This window comes from Nomascus leucogenys, chromosome 11, assembly GCF_006542625.1.
Source record: "Nomascus leucogenys isolate Asia chromosome 11, Asia_NLE_v1, whole genome shotgun sequence".
NCBI classification, from domain to species: domain Eukaryota; kingdom Metazoa; phylum Chordata; class Mammalia; order Primates; family Hylobatidae; genus Nomascus; species Nomascus leucogenys.
Genome location: NC_044391.1, coordinates 11,890,230 through 11,915,484, shown reverse-complemented (window position 1 = coordinate 11,915,484; position 25,255 = coordinate 11,890,230). Strand labels below are relative to the sequence as shown.

General features: G+C 32.8%; 1 long non-coding RNA gene across 1 annotated transcript; it reads right to left on the bottom strand.

Moving 5' to 3' along the window:
- Positions 1-1,923: 1,923 nt before the first annotated feature.
- On the bottom strand, positions 1,924-20,979 carry LOC115837333. The gene is made up of 3 exons (XR_004032386.1): positions 20,968-20,979; positions 3,245-3,247; positions 1,924-2,052 (listed from the first exon to the last, which is right to left on the bottom strand). It is a non-coding gene; the product is annotated as an uncharacterized LOC115837333 (long non-coding RNA).
- Positions 20,980-25,255: the final 4,276 nt, after the last annotated feature.

Here is a 25,255-nt window from a genome sequence, read left to right as displayed (position 1 = left end):
TGTTTTCTCTTAATTTACTTGAAAGGCATTACTTTTTTCTTAAGAACAATATATTTATAAAATTATTTATAATTACTTTAAGTTAATCTTACATATTCATAACTATTTACATATAATATTTTAGTGTTAAATAGTTGAAAAACAGTTTTGTATATTAAAAATTATAGTACTGCTCTGGTACACAGGTTTTATTCACTTCATTTATCAATTTATAAATATTATTAATCATGATAGTAGAATTATTTAGCTTTTCAAACTATAATTCAAATCTGCCCTGTAGCTCTATTAAGGGTACGATTAAACCAATGCCTACGCTTAATTGTTATCCCCACTTTTAAATGCATCCTATTCAATTATTCGTATAGTCTAAATTCATGAAAAAAATACAATCAATCAAATAATACTTTGTTGTATTTCCCTGATCAATTACTGGCTCTCTGTTGTCTATAAAATTAAGTTTAATCTTGGTTCGTCATTTCAGGTCCCAAAGCCTCTCTGTTTCTAATTGAATCAAACTTCAGAAGGAAACCAGTTTTGCTGTCACTTGAATGCCATATTGCTTTCACATCTTTACCTTTTGCTCTTACCATTTCCCCATTTTAAGTATTCCTCTGCTGTCTTAACTGGACCCATTCTTGAAACAAACTCAGTTTCTTGCTTCTTCATGAAGTGCCTTCTCTCTACCACAATATGCAGAGCTTTCTTTTCTTCTACTTTCTCAAGAACTTTATACAGATGTTGGAATATGCGTTATCATTTTATTAATTATTTAAAAAATTTTCCCTGCTTACCTCAACCTAATTGAAAAAGCACTGAGATTAGAAAATATGTTTTATATCTCTTCCCATCTGCGTTGTTAAGCACATATTAGAACCTCATAACTGTTAAGTAATTTTGGGGGACTAATTAATGAGCTCATTAAACTGTATTTTGATGAATTTACTTGATAATACACAGTATTCCATGTGATTTGACTTCTAATGTCATTAATTCTATCTCCATCTAAACATTGTAATTTGCTGAAGAGAAAAGTATTTTACGTAATAAAATATAATTCTAAAATTGAGACTCTTTAGCTTGTGATGATATAAAACTTAGTTATTACCAGATAGAGACAATTATTTGTATCAATCATTCATTACAACTGGGAACAATAAACGAATCTTAATTATAAGAATGATGTATGGCTTCAACGACTGTTAAAGTCGGACAAGTTTTGTTGTTAGAGCAAACTGGATTTAAATGTATCCCATATGTCTTGATTCTAACACCAAATGAAAGGAAATCTCAAAAAAAAACATGTTTTATAGATGGCTTCATGGTACAGTATTGTTACCCATTAAAAGTCTACTGTGATACTGAATAATGGTTTGGCATGGAGTGTAGAGTGAGATCATTATATTATACAAAAACATTATATGAAAAGATATTAAATTTCTTGGTGGTTAGAAGTAGCTATAGTGAATAAATCTGTCTATAAAAATCTCTTTCAAAGAAAGAATTATGATCAATATAATCATTAATTCACAACTACATTATGGATTTTTAAAATGTAAGTATTCAACTATAAATCAGGATAAAGAAGCAAGAGAAAAAATCCACTTTCATGTGCTCAAGCGGTCATTTCCAGAACATGAGGGCTTGATAGATAGACTGACTTTCCTCTGTCAGTTTTGTATTTGTGTCTTTGATATAGGTTTTATTTTATAATCTTAGATTATTGTTTTATTTTGCAAAAACCACTGAAAGTCAAATAGTCCTAAACATAAAATCTATTAATTTGAGATTTGTTAAATAGTTTTTCAGTAGTACATCCAGGGCTAGAGCATCGAGGGGGCGCCGAGAGTTTACGGGCGGGGACGGGCGGTGGCTCGCCTTGCAGCGGACCGCACACCTGCTCCCAAGATCAACTACAAGCTTTTTAACTGCAGCAACTTTAATATACGCCATTGGAGCTGGAATTACCGCGGCTGCTGGCACCAGACTTGCCCTCCAATGGATCCTCGTTAAAGGATTTAAAGTGGACTCATTCCAATTACAGCGCCTCAAAAGCTACATTGTCTTACAGCTAGGTTTTTCTTTACATTTTTATTTTATAAAGAAGTCTTGAAAATACAGCTTTTACCAGAACACAGGAAACCACTCTATAAAGTAAATGAGTGAAGACTATGCATATTTCATAGACTAACTAGATAATACAATGATGCCAATCAACAATTGAACCAATTACTCTAAATATTTCTTAGAATGCTGGTTCTATAGACATATACATAAGACAACTACAAACAAAACTTTTGCTGAATGAGGTTCACATTTCTATTCTAAAGAGAAGAAATAGAAATAGCCCATTTCACCATATATGTTATGATATCTAGTCATTAAAACATAGCTGTCAGTTACAGGTTATGAAAATTATTTTAAAGTCAAAGAAGCTGAACCTAAGGAATGTTGAATGAGTCAGCTGTGGCCACACAGCTGGTAGTATATCTGCTTCCAGAAATAAGGTAGGCTTTTACTGAAGAGTGTGTTCAGCTTAAATGCCTCATTCTTTAATAAATAAAACTTGACCATAAGTAGAAAGCACTCAAATCATGAAAGAATCTTGTAAAAACATATCTTTTTGGTATCCTCTAATAGAATTGATTTTATTAAACTGAGCTTAATACTGTGTTATCAGCCTACATCCTAAGATGTTGTGATACCCAACCAAGAAAATCCCTGTCATATTTAATATAAGCAAAATTGTTGAAGATACATATTATCCAACTAGATTATATTTCCTGTTGTCTTCACTTGCCCTCTGAGTTTTTACATGTAGAAATTTGCCCCAATCCTTTAGTTCTCATGCTAGATTTAACTTTCTTTAATGATGAATTTAATAATTTTCTGAGACAGGAGACCCATGTATACCTATAGCATACTTGGTGGCCTGTCCTGCTGAAAAAGAAATAGATGTTAGAATTAAGTGAGAGCTTTCCCCCAACTGTGCCTCCATGAATTTTCTGATAAACACTTCACTAAGGAATCTTTCACTCCCCAAACCCTCATCCCCTGCCCACCTTAACCAATACCGTTATTCTAGCAGGAATGTTATTGATGAAAAAATATTTTGTCCCCAACATATGCTAAAGTAAGTCTTATGCAACATATACATAAGACTGATAATCTCTGTTCAAGCTTATTTAGTTCCACAGGCACCTCTTTATCTCATGGGAATTCAGGATGGCCTTAACTTCATGGGCACAGTCTAAAAAGAGATATGTTTTGTTTGAATGCAGGGAGATCAACCATTTCGTTTCACCCAGGACAGTTTCAGTCCTGGGCAAACCAAGACAGTAAGTCATCATATTTGAACGGAAAATAATTTGTTTTCTTTTGTTTGAAATTGAAACATAAAATTGACCATCACAGTTGCCAAATCTGCTTTTCCAAGAAAAACAGAAAATCCTGACTTTAAAATGTCAAATCATCTGATTTTTAAATACTGTTTTGAAATGTTTAGCCTATTAATCAAACACTAATCTAGGTGTTGCTATGAAAATATTTGGTAAATTTTATTAGGATCAACAATCATTTAACTTTAAGTAACGGAGAATATTCCCAATAATCTGGGAGAAACTGGCTCAATCAGTTGAAATAAGAGCAGAACTGAGGTTTTCCTGAGCAAGAGGAAATTCTGTCTCAAGACTGAAGCATTAGCTTCTCCAGAAGAGTTCCAGCCTGCCCTTTTGACAGACTACCCTCTGGATCTCAAATTCACCGAAGCAGATCCCCATAATTACATAAGTCAATTCCTTGCAATAAACATCTCTTTTTCCCTTTGATGACTGACAGATAGATAGATGATAGATATAGATGATAGATAGATAGATAGATAGATAGATAGATGATAGATAGAGATAGATAGATAGATAGACAGATTAGATAGATAGATAGATGATAGATAGACAGATAGATGATAGATAGATAGATAGATAGATGATAGATAGGCAGACAGACAGACAGGAAGATAGCCACATGATAGAGAGGTAGATCCTATTGGTTCTATTTCTATCCCTGCAGATACAGCAGTACTGGTTAAGCATTTCTGTGTGATTGTAAATTACCTGGAGCTTTGCTTCTTTAGAAAGGGTGCTCTGAAATCACCACAACCAGCATCTGGCCTCCTTCACCCACTTACTATAAGTGCTGAATTCCTAGAGGCATTGTGACTCACCATGGAAATGATAATATTTTGCTGATATTATAATATCTGTACTTAAAAAAAGAGAATGCCTCCAAACTTTGTAACTAGAGATTGAAATAGCAAAAAGATAGAGATAAGAAATGTTGAACCATAAACACAATTTATGAAATGCTAGGGTAGTAAAATAATAACACAAATATTACAACTCTTCTGGCAATTTTTTGAAAAAACATAGAAAGGAGAGGTTTGGGTTAATATTCTGGAAGTTTCTAAGAGTAGAATAGCAGACATTCTTGAGGAAAGGATTACGAAGCAAACATGTAATCAGAAAGGGAGGTACTCCAAATCTGGAGAAAGAGATATACATGTCTTTCTATTCTTGAAAAACCAACCAAAACAGCCAGATTTTTCAAATAAATAAATAAATCACTTGAAAGATAAGCTATGGCTTATTCTTGGGTACTACATCACATTTCTAAAAATTGGATTTATATTCAGGGGCAGTTGTCTAGGCTCATTGTATAGTCAATGGATTATACCAACTTCAGGCCACTCTCTCCCCTGCAAAACTAACCAGTCCTCTTTCCCTTCTAATATAATCTCTCATGAGGTTCCCTAATCAATTACCTAATACTGTCTCAAATGCCATGGTTTTTATTCTCAACTATGCTAAAAGCTAATAAAGTTTATTTGATAAACACTTTTATATGAGTGAGTTTCTGTTACAGCAGTTAGTTAACAAACAAGCATAAAAGTCACATCAGATTCTTCCATTTTAATAGTGAAACAGAGCTGCCATTATCTAAGATGAAGCTGGAGATACCCATAGGACTCACTATATGGAGTAAGATCGATTCAGTTTACTTCGGAGCTAGTAGAAACTCGGAGAGAATTTCTCTTTTTTAGAACTATAAATGCAACTAGCTGTGCATTTCATAATTTCCTTATATTTTTTGAGTAGTTGACTTAATTTATTTAACTGTTGCTATGTAAAAGACGTGAGTGTTATTTGTTTTACCCATTTTCATTTCATCATCTAGTTTCTATCAGCTACCTCCTCAATTATAGTTTAAGACATTGTCAGGAATTAGCTAGCAGCAAAATTGGAACACAAGAAGGACATGCAGTACATATAAAAAGAGCACCCAAGATGCAAGGGATCCAGAAGGAAAAAGGTGGCTCTACCAGACAAAGCATTGGGTTAGTCATGATGTTAGCCATGCCTTCCTGCTGCTGGCTCTCATACGCATAAAACAAGATACTGCTTCCTCATTGTGGCAGGTGTGACCTTTACATTGCTAAAACCAGAAACGTTTCTATTACTTTACCCATGAGACTCCCAAGATCAGAGACAGTTAAGAAAGAGGTTGTTTTGAAATGTGGACCTGTTTGGCATGCCAGTGTGAACCATATTAGATCAATACAAAAGCTTAACACAGAGCTGTGTTATTGACTTGTTAATAAAGGTGTACTTAGGCTTGCCCAAGACTGCCACTAAGACAGAGTATAAGTATAATGATATACAGTGGATTCCAGGATGCATAGTAGCATTCTACTTATGCATATCATCTATTCCCTTGATCATAAATTCCAGGCCACTATTTCTGATGGTGGAAATTACATTTCAGTGATTTAAGCCTTCTAACATAGCAAATCACAGCATTAATTATGATAATAAGAAGAGCTTACCCATTGTACAGTGAAAAACAATGAAAGGTCCTACATCAATTTTTGTTGAAATGATAGAATAATGATTTTATGCTTTGATTTACAAGCATGCAGTCCTCTGTTGTTAGGACAATAGGAATTTTCAAACAAATAGTAAATATGGTTAAATTCACTTATAAAAAATTTACACAAAAGTTTACAACGTTTATAATTAAAATCAGACCTCATCCATGTTTTTGGTGCTATTTTTATTTCATGGTTATTTATTTTTACTTGCAGACCTTAATTATATATAAAACATTGGAAATAAGCATATTCCAAATATTTGTATGTTATAGTATTTCCAAATATATTTATTAAAATTATTTTTATTCAGGCATGGTGTCCAGATGCTAATCACAACTGCATTTGAATATTTAACTACCCTTTTTTTTCCTTCTTGGCAAATACCATCTTTCTTTCTACGTCATTTATGGGTTTCACATTTTATCCATCTTTCAGGGAAAAATGCACAAAAATAAAATTGCTAAATATTATTTATTACATATTTAAAAATTAATCTAAATCAGAAAATTCACATACAACAAATCTAAAAATGATAGATATTGTTCTAGTTTGAACATGAAAATCCAATTTATTGTGTGTCAACTCTATGTCAGGCAATGTCAGAGTATGGTTTCTCCATACTCAATCACATTCAATGTTTAGAACAATTTGATTAATCCTCTATCCTCATATTAAAGATAAAGTAGTTTAGGCTCAAAAATGAAATGTCTTGCCTAGTACCACAAAAGTGTCAATTGGTGTTATTGGGATTGATAAGGGCCTCTGTGATACTAAAGTTGTTCTTCTTTCCCAGTAAAAAATAAATAAATATTTAATCCAAATATTAGTTTAAAATTTACGAAGATTGGTAAATAACAAATAGATTTACTTTGGGATGTTTGTAGAACTCCCAAGAGTTTCTTCACCAATGCTTTCAATTGCGTAGGATGATGGTCATTTGAAATATAAAACACAATATTATTGGTATTGTATTTACTACCTCTAAACTTTCTCTTCAAACTCTTATTAGAGTATTAAAAAAAGTATATGTTTCATGATAATAGCTATTTTTTTCTGCTGAAATATGCAGTTAAGCCTTTTTTCAGCATTCAATAATTGGCCATGTTTTATTGTGTTTCCTACTAGGTTGACCTCATGCTACATATAAATAGACTTTAGAAATATTTATGAACACAAACTTAGCTATATAACTGGTTGTGTTTTCTAATAGCCAGTGTGAGAGCAATACATAATGGCAGCCTGGATAATGTGTCACCCTCATGAGAATTATTATTTTAGGAATTAAAATACTGGGGGTAAATAATGTTAAATCTTAACCATCCTAATCCATTGAAATATTATTTTGCCTATAATTACATATAATGAAGAGCTATTTTTTAATCTGGATTGTACAACCTGAAGTTCATTCATATGTTGAAGTGTTCTCTGTCAACCATCATTTACTGTCTCAGATACTGAGCAAGCTGCCAGGACTTCAAAATTGAATAAGGAATGACATCAGCAAATATGGCAGAATTAAGAACGTCAAACTCCAGCACTTTAAAAGTATAATTTAAAAATGGGCAAAATCTATCAGAATCAACAGAACTCTGGAAATTAACTGAAAGCTTGCAGCAACTAAGAGAATGTTCATTCAAGAAAAATGGGAAATTCTTGGTAGGAGCTGTAAACCTTATGGATTTACCCTAGTTCCATCTCCCATTTCCCACTTCAGTAGTAGTCATTAAAATAACAACCCATGTTTTCCATACAAGAGGAATCGAAACTCCACTCCCCAACAGACCTCATGTACAAAGAATTTTAATTAATTATGTGTTCTGATCTGGCTGGTGTCTCTTTGGAAGAATGTTTTAAAATGCTTCTCTTTATTTTACTGAACTCAGAACTATTCCAGTGCTGAAGCTGATTCTAGGGTACAAGGAAAAGGCATTTGTCAAGAATATTTACAGGCTAATTCATGTCTTAGATACTGCTGCCTGAGGCAATAGATGATTGTTGGGGTAAATAAAATAGAATAATCAAAATGCTTATGAGGCAAAGCTGGTAATGATATGTCTCTAAAACCTGCCAAAAGCTCCATCACATTCCTGGGAATCTAGAAAGCCATATGCATGTACACGGCTGTTTGCATGCTCAAGAAAGACCTGATAAAGTGATAAGTCATCATCTCCTGCTGACCTTCAAGCTCTGCAGAAGCTAAAAGTTTAGATAACGCAGAGGAAATGGACAAATTCCTATAAACACCCATAATACTAAAACTGACTCAAAACAAAATAGAAAATCTAAATAGATCCATAACAAATAAAGAAATTGGTTGGTAATCAAAAACTTTAAATAAAGAATAATTTAGGACTACATGGCTTCACTGGTGAATTTTACCAAATAGTTAAGTAATTAATACCACTTCTTCTCAATCTCATCCCAAAAAAGAGGAGGAAACACTTTCTAACTCATTCTGAGACACCACTATTACCACTATTACCCTGATACCAAAACCAGTCGAATATATCCCAAGAAAATTACAAGCCGTTATCACTTATAAATATGAATGCAAAATCCTCAATAAAATACTGTCAAACTTAATCCAGTAGCATGCCAAGAGTATTGTACATTATAGCTAAGTAGGATTTATCCTAAGAATGCAGGGTTGATTCAACATATGAAAATTAATCAGTATAATACACAATATAAATAGAACAAAGGCAAAAAACTCACATGGTCAGTTCAATGGATACAAAAAAGCATTTGACAAAATCAAACATCATTTTACACTTAAAACACTCAAAAATTATGAATAGAATGGAACTTCCTCAAAAGGTAAGTGGCACTTATTAAGAACTCACAGCTAATGTCATACTTAATGGTGAAAAACCAAAAGTTCTTCCCTAAAGATTAGGAACAAGACAAGGATGTTCACTTTCACTACTTCTAAGAAAACATAGTACTGGATTTGCTAGCTAAGGCTATTAGGGAAGAAATAGAAATAGAAGTCATCCAGATAGAAAAGAAAGAAGCAAAAATATCTCTATTTACAGATCACATAGTGTTATATACACCAAACTTTAAAGAATACATACACACACAAACAGAGCTAATAAGTGAGTTCAGCAAAGTCTTAGAATGCAAGATTAGTATTTTAAAAGTTGAATTTTATACACTAGCAACAAACAATCCAAAGATAAAATTTTAAAAAATGTCCATTTAAAGCAGCAGTCATATGAATAAAATACTTAGGAGTAAATTCAACCAAAGAAGTACAAGACTTGTACACTACAAACTGTAAAATACTGTTGAAAGGAATGAAGCAAGATCTAAATAAATGGAAAAACATCCCATCTTCATGCACTTGGAAGACATAATAATCTTGAAATGGCAATATTCCTTATTGCCATTTTTGGAATCTCTATAGATTTTTCAATCTATAGAGATTCAAAAAATCCCTGTCAAAAATGCAACTTTTTTTTCAGAAATGTAGAAGCTAATCCTAAAATTCATATAAAATTTCAAGGTTCACAGAACAACAGAAAAAACTGAAAAAGAGGAACAAATTTAAACTCACATTTCCTAATTGCAAAACATAAGACATAGCTACAGTAATCAACACCCTGGCATAAGGATAGATATAGATATATCAATGGATAGAATTGAAAGTCCAGAAACAAATATATAAATTTATGGTCAGTTTATTTTTGACAGGGTTGCCACAACTATTTAATTGGAAAATAATAGTCTTTTAACAAATAGATACCACCTGCAAAGATGAATTTAGACCCCAACCTCACACCATAACAAAATTAACTCAAAATGGATAAAATACATAAACATAAAAGCTAAAACTATAACACTCTTAGAAGAAAATCTAGGTGGAAATTTCTGAGATGTTAGATTAAGCAACAATTTTTTAGATATATACCAAAGCTCAAGCAATCAAAGACTTCATAGAAATGGAAATATTTTGTATATCAAAGGATGCTATCAAGAGGGTGAAAAGAAACCCTAATAAGAGAAAATAGTTGCAAACATATCTGATAAGGGCCTAGTATCCAGAAAAAAATAGGTCTTACAACCAAAAAATAAAAAATAAATACAATTTTTTAATGGGCAAAATATCTGAATACACATTTCTCAAAGAAGGTATTCAAAAGGCCAGTAAGCACATGAAAAGATATTCGATATTGAACATTAGGGAAATCAAAATCACAGTGAGACACCACATTACACCTACTAGAATGGTTACACTAAAAATAATAAAAGGCAAATAAGTTTTGTTGAGAATGTAGTGAAATTGGAACCCTTGTATGTTGCTGGCAGGAATGAAAAATGGTGCAGCCACTGTAAAAAAACAGTTTGATCGTTCCTCAAAATATTAAACATGGAATTCCTATTTGACCCAGCAATTCTAAGTTTTGGTATTTACTTAGAGAATTAAAAACATATGTTCATACAAAAACTTGCACATGTATGCTCATAGCAGCACAATTCAAAAAGCCAAAAAATGGGAAAAAATAAACAGATTTCTATCAGCTGATGAATGTAATGTGTTTTAAAAAGTGGTAGATCCATGCAATCGAATGTTATTCAGCCAAATCAAAGAATAAAGTAGTGTTACAAGCTATAACATGAGTAAATCTTGGAAATATTATGCTAAGTTACAGAAGCCAGACACAAAATGCTGTAATCTGTATGATTCCAATTGTATAAAATGTCCAGAATAGGCAAATCTATATATGCAGAAAATAGACTAGTAATTTCCAGAGGATCAGGAGCCAGGGGGGAATTGGAACCAACTGCTAATAGCCATGGTGTGATGAAAATGTTCTGGAATCAGATAGTGCTTGCGCAATATAGTACATGTACTAAAAATCTAATTTATTTACAAGAGTAAATTTTGTGTTTTGTGAAATATATCTTAATTTTAAAATGCTAAAAAAATGAGTAGAATAAGATATATATTTAAATATATCTTAATTTTAAAATGCTAAAAAAAGTGAGTAAGAATAGATGGCAAAAATACAGAAAAAATCTAGACTTATAATAAAGCATGATAAATGTTATAATTCCATGGGAACTTAGTAAAGGTGCATGTGAAGCTAGATTGGGAGGCCAAGGAAGACTATCTCCTGGAGCTGAGAAGAAACAGCAAGAGATAAAGGTATTTCTAAATATTGTTGATTTTTATGCGGACCTTTAAAAAAGAGAGTAAGCCCAAATGGTCAGTAAAGGTAACATATAATTACAACTTTCATTTACTCTTAAAGAAGAAAAGGAAGCTACTAATGAGAACTTCCTATTACCTATCAAGTCTAATCACTAAATTTATAATTATAAGCAATCCTACCTTTAAGAATGTGTATATTAGTTTCTATCTCTGGATCTTTTGGGATTTTTCCTGCCTGCCCATTTTTCACCCCTTCATTAAATCCATCAATCTACCCTGGTACTTATTTAACAACATGGCTTTTATATCTCATGTCTGGAGGAAAAAAGATCTTTGGGAATTCCTTATAGCTCAATGACAAGAATTTTTTCACACATTAAGGCATTCTTCTTCATGTTCAGTATTTTCCAAAATTTTTCTTTCCAGGTTAATTGCTATCCTCATCTCACTTTACATTTATTCTGAAAATGTCAATGATGTACATGCCACCTCTTTGGAAAATCACACCTTATGCCCTAAGGATTACCTGCTCCTGTGTTAAATATTTATGTCATTGTTCTTTTACATGTGTCCCACACAGGCAGCACTTATTTTTAACCAGATGATCCCCATTTCTTCCTATGGGCCCAGTGTTCAACTAAATACTGAACTATTCCATCCTTTCACATCTGATACTTTAGGATAAAAGTTTTATTAAACAGTGAAGGGAAGAAAAATCAACGATAAATTTACATCATCATATCACCGACTGAGTAAAAATATTTATTTAGAAAATGAGATCGACAACTTTAAAATGGTAAAGTGTAGATTTTCCAGTGTGATTTTTAAGGGAAGATAAGTGTGTATTATATACATTTTGTTGAACAATTTGGAAGTATCTTACACAACTTAGTATGAATATTTATTTTGACTTAGCAATCTCATTCCTGGAAATTTACTTTACAAAAGTATGCAGCTACATATTATATTCCAGGTTTTCAACTTTTAATTTTTTTGTAATGGTAAAAAATTAAAATCAAAGCATCCATTGAAAAGAAAATTATTAAATAATTATGGTATACCACATTTTAAAACATAACACTATGCATCCAATAAAGGAGAAACTGAATGAAGTGAATGTAATGTATGTATGTAATGTAATGAAATGAAAAGATAAAAAGATACATTTTTAAATAAAATCGTTATAAAGTTATATGTTATAATAGAGTTTATAAATATAAAAAGGCATTTTAGTAATAGAATTTATATTAAATTATTGACAATAAATTTCTTTGGATAAAAGTACAAAATTATGATCAAGTAGAGTTCAATAGAACTTTAGTATATTTTTATACTTCTATATTACTTGAATAGTTGTACAATATTTATAATTAGACTTTGAAATTAGATTAATAAACTATGTTGAAAAAATAAATATGCTTATAGGTGACTTACTAAATTTTGCTAGATAAATATTTCGTAGGCTAATATGTGTAAGGCATTCAGTGATTTCAACTAAAAATTCAATTGGCAATCATCACCCTATCTATCTAAATTCAGAACAAATGGCTGATTGACTTTTCAAAACCAAGTCAATTTGTGTGACATCATGTAGCCATGCTGACAGATTGACATTGACTTTTCAAATAGGTGTTTTGTTATAGTGCCAAGGAAACTTTTTTCCATATTCCCGATTAATGATCCATATGATTCTGATCTGGTACAGACTGGAATTCTGTGTGCACAAGGAGCCCTATTGTCTCAGTCTTTACAGGTTACAAAAATGAGTTTTCTAAACTTGGTAGAAAAAAGACCCAGTAAAGCATCAAAGAAGGAATCAAATTCTCACACATCTACCTAACAAAGGTTAGGTCTAAAACCTACAAACATCTAAAACCTACAAAGGTTTTTATCTTCATCAGCACTGGCTCTCAGGAGCATTGCGTGGTGCTCAGCTCTCATCTGAAATTTTGGTGAATAGGGGTTGAAAGGGCTAGAAAGTGTAAGAAGATACAAAAGAAGGAGGAAAAAGTGGTAACTCAAGGAAGTTAATAATCACAAACCAGAATTAAAGAAGGGCCCAAGAATTCTATCCTAACTGTAGACATGTGTGAGATACAAGGGAGAGAACTGTAAAAGTTTAGGCAGAGAGTATGGTAATTTCAAGCAGAGTAAGGGTAAAACAAAACCATTCTTCCCAAAAGGTTCGGAAGGCCGGTCTGCAAGCCAGGTTCCCAAAAATAAGCTTTTGGGAGAAATCAGCTGAGAAAGCAGACTGACTATTAGAGGGCAGCCTCCTCCTGAGATCCAAAGGCCTGTGTGGGGACTCAGGGTGGTGATAAAGATTAATATTCCACCAGGCCGATTTCTAGCTACCAACAATTTAACCTCAGTTTTATAAATTTCCTGAAAACTGAACAATCAGTTCTAACAAACCAATGAGAGCTGGATCTAGCACACCATCCGGGTAAGTATTTTAAAAATCCAAAATACTCAAGTGACTTGAGAAAAAGGTACCATTGAGGCTGGAATTCAATGAGGAATATGCAAGAGGCAGCTGCTGTTAACACAGCTGTGCAGACAAAGAGCAATTCCATATCCTACCAGAAAAGGAGTGTGATATGCAAATATTTTCTGTGTTAATTTCCTTAACATTCCAGAGGATAGAGTAGAAAAACTTGTGAACACTGGGTGCTAAGTGCAAATAGATGTGATAGAGGGCTGAATGTAGCAAGAGGTGACATTCACAGCCTCTGGCATGGGTCAGACGAGCATGTAGGAAAGTCCCTAGATGCTACCAAAATATTATGGCTATTTGCATGATTTGGATATACCATATAAAACTGGTAGCATATCTAAAAGTTAAACTAGTTTTTTCTACTCTCAGTATAGTATATACATTTTGCCTTCTATACTTAAATATACAATATAAATATAATATATGTACATTATATATATAATGTACATATATTATATATAAAAATATAATATACGTATATTATATATATAATATATGTACATTATATATAAAAATAATATATGTATATTATATATATATATATAAAATACCATAATTCAGAGCTCAATCAACCCTGTGTTGAGTCAGTCTAGCTGCTCTAGCACCTGGTCAAGCCAATGAGTATGTTTCTGTTTTGTTTCTTTGAACAGGCATTTTACTGAAGGTCTGTTAATCACCTTCTCGGTTTCCTCTAGTCTAACTTCCAACCTGAGTAACTCAACAGCTTTCCTTTTACTTTAACTAAGCACTAGAATTACCATCTTTCCTTGTTTCAAGCCCATTTCTCAGTCCTGTGGACCCTTTTGAAACACTACTTTAAGCTCCCTGTCTTCCTCCTGGTTTTCATGGTATATTATGTCATTAGATTTCCTAGTCCAATGTTCTTAATCTAATCCACTGAGACATCCTGTCCTGAGAGTTTCGTATTTCAGTTGCTCCTGTGGCCCCTGTCAATATTCTCGGTGGATTTTGTATAAAGCTACTATTACAAAAGAGGAATAGATATAGGGATGAAAGGTATGTATAGTTAAAAAAACAGCAACATCATGACATACTTTCCTTAGCTGGAAAGGAAAGAGTAGACATACAGGGAGTTCAGTAAAATAGGTAACTTTACCTCTGCAATAGGCTAAATACCACGAAGAAGGAAAAAGTGTAGGAACACTTGTGTAAATTATCACATAAAAATATCCCAGATAAAAATGTGTTAATTTAATTTAAGTTTTGCCTAATTCACGACATGTGTGGGAAACATCCCATGTGATGGTTGTGGATGGAAATAAATTATATGAATCTAAATAAAACTGCAAATATTTACTTTTTTGGAAATATAATTTAAGTATTGTAAGTTTATTAAGATTCATTTTGATTTTGAATATTTTCAATTACTTTGTGTCCATGAAGTAATATTCAACTATTCATTGCTCTCCAAATATATGAAATACTGTATATATGTTTTCAATTTAATAAAAATGTGAAAGATGAAGTAACACCTGCAGAATTCTGAGAAGTGTGAAGGTTTTTCGTTAGACATTTCAGTTTCCCTAAAAAATATACGGATATAAAATACTCTTCATATAGCTATTTTGATTGATGGGAAGATATAAAAATGTCAATGTGAAGGAAACTGCCTAAATCAAAGGGCATTATTTATACCTAATGAAAAGCTATTTATCAACGCTGGATTATTTACATTAGTGATTAACCAACAATATTGCAATGTACAGGTGGAGCAGTGCTCTTTATGTTGTTTTATTATAGATTCATTTTTATCCATAGTTACTTATTTGAAGTTATAAATTATGACATATTGAAGAACAGATGGACAATTCAATGGTTCTGTTTTCCGAGGAAGGTGTTTCAAAAATGTATGCAAAAATTCTTTGATATGCCCTTAACCTTGAGTTGGAGATGGACCTAGTGACTTGATTCTAACAGCTTATGACAGAAGTGATGGGGTGTATCACTGCTGAGATCAGATTTTAACAAGACTGCAGCTCCCATCTTGAATTTGCCCTCTCCTTCGGATCACTCTCCCTGGGGGAAAGCCAGCCACCACCCTGAGAAGACATTCAGGCAGGGATGTGGGGAGAAATGGAAGCCTCTAGCCAACAGCCAGGAGAATCTGAGGTTGGTCAACAACCAGGTGAACCAGCTTAGAAGCAGTGTCTTCAGACCCAACTGAGCCTTGAGATGAACACAGCTGCAGCTAACAGCTTGCTTGCCACCTCCTGAGACACCTTCAGCTGGAACCACCCAGCTAAACTGCTCCCAGATTTTTGACCCACAGAAACTTTGAGATAAATGCTTGTTCTAAGCTGCTACATTTGGAGGGGGTGGAGATAAATAACTATACTTTTAAGGTCATCAGGGTCCAAAGCAAAGCATTGCTATTTATCAAAGTTGTTGGCTCATGTTGTGTGGGTTAATATAAAGAACCACACTTCTAAAGAATTAATTAATTGTATTAATTACCAGATTACGTACGAGAGGCTTTATCAAACAAATAAAATCAGACAAAGGAAGTTAAATATGTGTGCAGCAGTGTGTTTTATTCAGATAGGCTTAATGCAAAATATTTATGAGGCTATAAATCAGTGATTCAAAACATAGAGCAGGAACGCGATTGGTAACGAAATTCGTTTTTTTGTTTGTTTGTTTGTTTTTTTGTTTTTTGAGACGGAGTTTCACTCTGTCGCCCAGGCTGGAATGCAGTGGCGCGACCTCGGCTTGCTGTAATCTCCACCTCCTGGGTTCAAGAGATTCTCCTGCCTCAGCCTCCTGAGTAGCTGGGACTATAGGCACATGCCACTACGCCTGGCTATTTTTTTATTTTTATTTTTATTTTTATTTTTTATTTTTAGTAAAGATGGGGTTTCACCATGTTGGCCAGGATGGTCTTGATCTCCTGACCTCATGATCCGCCTACCTTGGCCTCCCAAAGTGCTGGGATTATAGGCATGAGCCACCGCACCTGGCCTGGTAATGAAATTCTTGTTGTGAACTAGATCCATGATAACAGAGTGCAAGACAATCGAAGGCCCAGGGAAACAGCTTGGATTAGACGGCAAGGTGATTATGTGAAAGATATAGATAAAACAGTTGGATTGTATTATGTATTCCAAAAAAAAGCAAGGTGGCCACTATTACACAGAAGGTAGTTTACTATCCACACTGTCCTGCACATTGCTTTTTCCAAATTTAAAATGTATGTCAAAAACTTCAGTTTCAGCAGAGCAAATCTTCCTACTTCTTTTAAACAGCAGCAAAATTATTTAAACATAACTCCGGTGTGCTTTTTTTAGAGAATATCCTATTGAATGTTTTAATTTTTTTCTAACAGTTTGCTATTAGAAACAGTAACATAAAAGTACTTATTAAACATTTGTCTTTTGGGAATATATTCAACAGGTAAATTCCCAGCTGCAATATTGCTGTGACCAAATGTGTATACATGTTTACATTGTCAAAATGCCATGCAGAAAGTTTGTACCAATTCACTTTCCCAACACTGTGTGAAAGTGACCATTTTTTCTAAAGTTTTGCTATCGCTTATTATCAAAAACTTCTAGCATACTTACTAATCTTATAAATTAAGCCTATTATAATTTGTACTTAATTGTAAGGGGAATATAGTATGTTCTTTGCATATGTATTCACCACTGGAATTTATTTTTCTGTAAAGTGCCTGCTCATTCTCTTGCCACTTATGTCATTTAATTATTGGTAATTTTAAACAAAGTTATATGAGATTTTTGGCATAATAGCTATTAACTGAGTTGTGAGTGTATTTCCAACTTTCCTGTTAATCATTAACTCCATGTAGGTAATTTTTTGCCACATAGAGGTTTTAGTTTATTTGCTTTGCATTTTGGTTGAATTGTCTAATCTTTTCCAAAATGTTTTCTGAGTTTTCCTATCTTGCTTAGAAGAAATTTCCAGACTCTGAGATTATAAATAAAGGAAGAGAGAGAAGGGCTAGATTTACATAGGACTAGGAAACCAAACCTGAATATTTCTCATGAATAAAAGTAGTGTCAATATTGAAAAACTCCCTAATCTCAATTTAAGTAAATTTTATTTTCACCAAGCATAAGAAGCCTTAAGGAAATTTTTCTAGAACCTGCACGCTGTGTATTCAGCAGCCAAGTGAGTGCCATTCACACCACTGAGTATGTTAGAAGTTCTATTTGACTTAGGGAGGAATTCTCATTGGCAATTGCCCACGGACTATCCAATAAGACAGATAATTGCCTTTGGCACAAGATTTTGCTAAATTTTGCTAAATTATTCTTTGTAGACAATCATCTTTTTCAATAATCCAGGGAACTCACATTTTCCCAGAATTTATCGTAGGGCACTGGAAGGCACATGTAGAGACAATGAAGGTATTGGAAAGAAAGCAACATGCTGCATCTACGTGGAACTGAATGAAAGCAGTGCATGATGCTCAGCTCATAAGCCAGGATGTGGTAGAACAAACGCTCTATTCATAAACTATTACAAAATATCGAGTGTGTTTAAATAATTCCTTTTCATATTTTATTATTTCAGGCTTACTTTTGTCAACTGCCTTCTTTCATTTTATTTGTAACTTATCGTAGTCATGTCTTTTCTCATAATTCTCTCAAACTCTGGCTGGTATGTCCATAAATCTCATTCTAGCCTGCTCTTCCTCCCTCCCTCCCTCCCTTTGTTCCTTCCTGCCTTCTTTCCTTCCTTTCTTCCTTTTCTTTGCTCAGATTTTTTTCATCCAAGTTACCATTTAAAACTCTGTATAGAGAAGCACATCACAAGACATGGTAAATATCAAGATTAACATATAAAATAGAAGCTTATATTTTCATGTAGGGCTCAATATTTTACCCTCTTTCTACCCAATATTTAATACGAAGTAGGATGGTATAATAGAAGAATGAATTTTTTAGACAAAGTTAATCTCTGGGAGCCAAATTACCTTACCTGTAAAGTGTGTAATAAAGCAATGTCTAGACTTTGGATGAAAATTAAATGAGATCAATTTATAATAAAGTGATAGCATCTTTGAAAACGTAGGACTTTTGATTCATAGTTCTGTACTTACACTATAAAACATAGTCAAGTATTCTAAAAGTAAACCTTGATAATTCCCATTGTTATTTTGACTCATTAAACATAATGGGATCAAATCATAGAAAATAATTTTCTAAATTTTACACAATTATTAAGTAATGAATTAATTTAAATAGGAATATTTTCTAGATAAGATACTAAAATACAAAGAATATTTAAAATAATGAATGATGCTGATTAAAAAATAAAGTTGTACATGTAGTAGAAATATTATAAAATTATAATTTATAATACTAAATATTATAAAATTATAATTTATAATACTAAATTATAATTTTATAGTGTCTTTCATCTCAGACACCATTAAAAATTCTGTATAGAGAAGAGCATCACAAAACATAGTAAAATATCAAGATTACCATATAAAATAGAAGTTTATTTTATACGTTATTAACAAAATATTCCACATTTAATTCAAAAGTAAGAACTTATCTCAATTTTATATTATACTCATACTAATATTATAATCAAATTTTTAAAAATAACTATTATCTTAAGATATTTGGAAGTATGTGAATTTTTTAAAAATTTCAAGTTTCGGCCAGGCACGGTGGCTCACGCTTGTAATCCCAGCACTTTGGGAGGCCGAGGCGGGCGAATCACGAGGTCAGGAGATCGAGACCACGGTGAAAGCCCGTCTCTACTAAAAATACAAAAAATTAGCCGGGCGTGGTGGCGGGCGCCTGTAGTCCCAGCTACTCGGAGAGGCTGAGGCAGGAGAATGGCGTGAACCGGGAGCCGGAGCTTACAGTGAGCCGAGATTGCGCCACTGCACTCCAGCCTGGGCGACAGAGCGAGACTCTGTCTCAAAAAAAAAAAAAAAAGAATTTCAAGTTTCATCAGTTCCAGAAAAACATAAAAAATACTATATGGGAGAAAAGATAATTCCCTTTAAAACAGAGAAAATTCCTTCAGCAATTTTTAATTGTGGGAAGGTAAATTTTTCTTTATTTTCAGAAAATTTGTTATGCAGACATTTTATGAAAATGATGATACATAAATATTATAATACCAAGAGAATCCATCCACTGAAGCCTCTCTGGACATATGGGTAACTGAGTCATTTGTCCATGTTCCTGACCTGAAGCCAGCAGTTCTCAATTATGAAGCCTTGTCTTTACTACAAATACCCTAGCAATGAACTCTTCCTGGCCAAAGACAGGAAAGCTCACAGTTCATGTTTAATCAACAGGTAGATGCATCTTCATATCTGATTTTGAAAATGGAATGGGAAGGCAAGGACATCCAGAGAAGAGTGGCTTTATCTAACATTATTTAACCTAGTGATATCGCTATGGAAATAATTAATAGCCTCATTTTTCAGATAAGGAAAATGAAGACAAAGAACTTACTCAAGCCAGTTTTCTTCAGCTGCCTTCCATAACCTTTACAGCATGATCCAGTTTGTAATTGTTTCTTTATGTTTGTTTCCCTTGATGGCCATCATCATAACAGGCTGAAATTATGAGTCTATATCGATGTAAGATTTGCAGACTTCTAATTTTTTTCTTTGCTGATCAAGAGAAGGTTGTACAGATATAAAAAGGAAAAAAATGCTTTAACACTACAACAATATTTGAGCTGTGATATTTAAGTGATCTGGAGAATTCCAAGTGGCAACACCTAAAGACTACTTTTGTATTCCATTTTTTTTTTTTTTTTTTTTTGAGAGGGAGTCTCTCTCTGTCGTCCAGGCTGGAGTGCAGTGGCGCGATCTCGGCTCCCTGCAAGCTCCGCCTCCCAGGTTCACGCCAGGCTGGAGTGCAGTGGCGGGATCTCGGCTCCCTGCAAGCTCCGCCTCCCAGGTTCACGCCAGGCTGGAGTGCAGTGGCGGGATCTCGGCTCCCTGCAAGCTCCGCCTCCCGGGTTCACGCCATTCTCCTGCCTCAGCCTCTCTGAGTAGCTGGGACTACAGGCTCCCGCCACAACGTCCGGCTAATTTTTTGTATTTTTTTAGTAGAGACGGGGTTTCACCGTGTTAGCCAGGATGGTCTTGATCTCCTGACCTCGTGACCCGCCCGCCTTGGCCTCCCAAAGTGCCATTTGTTTTAAAAAATGTTCCATTTGACCCGGGATTCCCACTTCTGGAAATTTATTCTTATAAATGTAATTATAATATTGAAATAAAAGATCAAGTTATCTTTTATCCATTAAAGGTATGTTTGGAAATTCCTCAGTGTACAAAAATACAAGAATTGTTAATAACAAATAGCACTTACAGAATATTGTGTAGCTATTTATCATAATTAGAACAAATTTATAATAACATAAAAATATTACTCTGTAATGTTAAGGAAAAAAGTGGAACATGAAATAGAAAATGAAGGAAAAGTTAGGACATTTACATCAATACAAACAAACATATGGCATTTAGTCACAACTATATAAAATAGTTTTAAAAGACTAAAAGAAAATATGAATAGTGACTTTTTTCTATTTTTTTTAATTACCTTGTAATTCCTAAAATTTTTGTTGTGGAATTTGTTACTTTAAAAACTGAATTTTTTTAACCAAGAGAAAAAAGTATCTCCATTCCTAGATTTTATAGATTTTATAAGATGTTTAGAAATTATGAAAACAAAGTTCCAACCATCTTTATTGTCATTCACAGGTATAAACTCTTTCTCTCTGAATTATTTCTTTCTGATCCTAAGCAATATTATATTCTCAATAGTTTCCTAATAAATCAAAATTACTACTATATAATTTATTATAACTGAATAACAAATTGAGAAATTCATCTCAGAATGTTTTCTCATAGTATAGAAAACGCAGTTATCAAAGGGGGTCTTTTAAAAACAGTCGGAGACAATGCTCTCTAGTTTAAGACTTGGACAGATGGTCTAGTAAAAATCTCTGTCACCAAAAGGACACATTTAGTTATAATGAAACTGGACTACAATGATTTGTGGTTGGCTTTATGAATTACCATTTCAGTATATTTTATTTTCCATAACATATAACATTGCTATTATCTAACATATATGTTATAATTATGTTATATACACACATGCACTTTGTATTCTGTAGTTTCCCTTGTTTGTCCATGGTACTTTTATTTTTTTTGTTTTGTAAAAGAAAACTATGTCATTCTTATTTTTCCTTTAGGTATTTTACCTATTATTGCTTATGTTTGAAACCAGAGTGGCCAAAAATGTACAAACTTAGTTAGAATGACAGTTTGATCAGAAATCCATTCATTTTCTAGTTTGGATGACTTAAAAGTATAGTCCTTGGAAATGGCTGCAGGTGTTTACGATCTGCACAAGACACCTATGGATTTAGGGAAATAAGTTGATCAAGAAATTAGGAAAAAAGTATCACTGAAACTATATTCAGTGTCATTTTAAATTCAAAGCCAACAAATATTATAATCAAAAGAGTAAAACTAAGTTCCAACACGGGGAAGAGTGCAAATGGAATTCAACGCCCTTTTGTTATTTTGATTGCATTCAGTACCAGAAAAATACTTTGTGTCAAGTTTTGTAGTAACATTTAATGTGGTTTTAACATATGACTTAATTTATATCGATTTATATCAATAAATAAGATATAATCAATATCTTTTTCCATAAAGTGAAGAAAATCAAGTGTTAGGAAAGTTTGAGCCATTTATATGTCATTTTATTATTAAGAAGTCATATGGGCTAATCTCCAACTTAAAAACATCATAATATTTTGACACAAGTAAAAGATTTAGGTATCTAATTATTGAGCATATCCCTAACATACAATAACTGTTATTTCAAGTAATAGAGTATATCTCACTATAGAATATTTGCCTTCAGGTACAGTCATGTTAGCACAAAACATCATAATATTAAAATATCATAATATTTTGACACAAGTAGAAGTTTTAAAACATAATATTTTGACACAAGTAAAAGATTAAAACATCATAATATTTTGACACAAGTAAACATCATAATATTTTAAAACATAATATTTTGACACAAGTAAGAGATGTAGGTATCTAATTATTGGGCATATCTCTAACATACAGTAACTGTAATTTCAAGTAATAGAGTATATCTCACTATAGAATATTTGGCTTCAGGTACAGTCGTGTTAGCACAATGTTGTAAAGTTACCTCAAATAATAATGTATTCTCTTGCAGGGTTATGTTACTTATTAACTGCATTTTTTTCTTTTTATAACTTTTATATTTCAAATGTGTAAAATTTACGTAGTTCTAACATCAAAATTATGTTGAAAAATATAATATTCTATGAGTCTTGTTCTCATCGCCATGATCACATATCATTGTTTAGTCTTTTCCTTCTTGAGTGCATATGCATATATGTGTGTGTTTATGCATGCATACAAAAAATAAACACATATATACATGTATAATCTTATTTTCTGTTTTTATAACAGAAAGATAGTATCCTATTTTTTGTTCTTCTATACTTTACATTTTCAAATAAACTCTTCTCTCAGTGAGTAAATTATAGAACATTTATATGGAAACAAAATAACATAGCGCTTGGGCAAATTCTGAAATTCACTAATCATAAATCTTGCTTGATAACATGGACAGCTTTGATAACAGTGATGTACAGATGCACTTTACCTTAAAATAAATTATGGATATGAGCAATGTATTTGTAAAGATAAAATAATAGTAACAACTAACATTTTTGAGTGCTTAAGTGTAATCTACCTTTCCGGATAGTTTCAGTGTATATCTTTTCTTTTATCTCATTACTTTTACAGCTTTATTCAGGTACAATTGGCAAATAAAATTGTATGCAATAAAGTTACACAACATGTTTTGGTATATATATATATGGTGAATTGATTAACACAATCAGGCTAATTAACATACTGTTCAATTCACATAGTTACCTTTTTTCTTTTTGTGGTGAGATTATTTAAAATCTACTCTGTTAGCAAATTTGAAGTATGTAGTAGAATATTACACACTATAGTCACGTCCAAAACTGAATCATTCTGCATAACTGAAATTTTGTATTCTTTGACCAACATCACTTCATTTCCCCTCTGCCCTAGCCCGTGTGGTAACCACCATTCTGTCTTTGATACTCTGTGTTTAACTTTCTAAGATTCCACATATAAGTGATATCTTGCAATATTTGTCTTTCTGTGCCTGGCTTCTTTCATTTAGTATAACATTCTCCAGGTTTAGCCATGTTGTCACAATTACATTAAATGGATATTTAGGGCAGATAGGTGGAAGAGGAGCTTGTTCTGTCCACTCCCTGCATTGACCTAGCATTGTAGTGCGTTATGTCTTTAAATCCTTACAGTCACTCCATGAAGTGAGGCTATGCTTAAACCAATTTTTTCAGCTAAGTTACCTGGGTTTGTGAGAAGTTTAGTCACTTGCACAGAGTCCCAGATTAGAGCAAAGTCTGGTATTAACCTCATTATACTGCTTTCCAGCCAGTATTAAGTAACAGAATAAAAAAATATATTTTTAAACATATTTCAATATGGTAGATTGAAAGAACAGGGATTAAATAACCAAAAGTGAACTTCAGAATTAAAGTAACGTAAGTTTAACCAGTTTACTTTACACCACTTTATATCATACTGATAGACATTCGTTGAGACAATAGAAATGGCAATTAAAGTGTGCATAAATAATATACATGTATATTTTATAGAAATCCTCTCTCTTTGGGTTATTAACGTTCATGACCTTTCATATACTCTCTGTAGCAAGTGTCAAATAGAACCAGATGTAGAAAAACTACATGATCAAAGCTTTTTAAAAAAATAAATCTTAAATAATATACACAATAAAAGATAAAACCCAGCTGTACACTATTGCAAAAGAAATTAGCACACGAGAATAGTTTTTTTACTCTTCTTTATTATTGTTATTAACTCTGTAAAATGAGATTCAGTTCTCCACCTTAGTATTTATTTTCTTGCCAGAATTGTACCAGATGGAAGAATTTTGTATAATTGAAAACATTGATTGGTATGTACTTCTGTTAAGATGTATTATCACTGATATGATTCTATTTTATTTTGTATCTCAGCAAATATTATTTTTTCTTTTTATGTCATGCTATGTAACCCTTTTCCATTTTTTCTATTGTTACTATGTCATATTATGTAACTCTTTTAAAATAGCCCTTGCTCATTTTCTGCATGTCTTTTCAAATCCAAGCCAACTATAGTCTATAAGCCAACTATGTCAACACTGAATTCAAAAAAGGTTAACCTAAAATGTAGCCAAATAACATAACCAATCTACCAAGCAAGAAACCAAGAAAATAGTAAAACGGAAAAGGCCTGCTATTGGATTCTTAAGTAAATATTTATGAAAAACAATTTGGGACATGAAGATTCCAGAGGTTTGAAAGGAATGCTATAAGAAGACACCAACCTTAACTTTTTATAGAAATCAATGGGGTATGGGAAATTGAGCAGGCAATGCATCAACTCAGGGATGCAGAAGTAGAAGTGGGGATACATATAGAAGTACCGCTTAAAGCAAAAACTGCAGAATCACGAATCACAGCTTCTTTAAAAGGCAGATACAAAGGAAGAGCAATCTGCTTCTTCTTGTTGAACAAAGGAAGTTCAACTGTA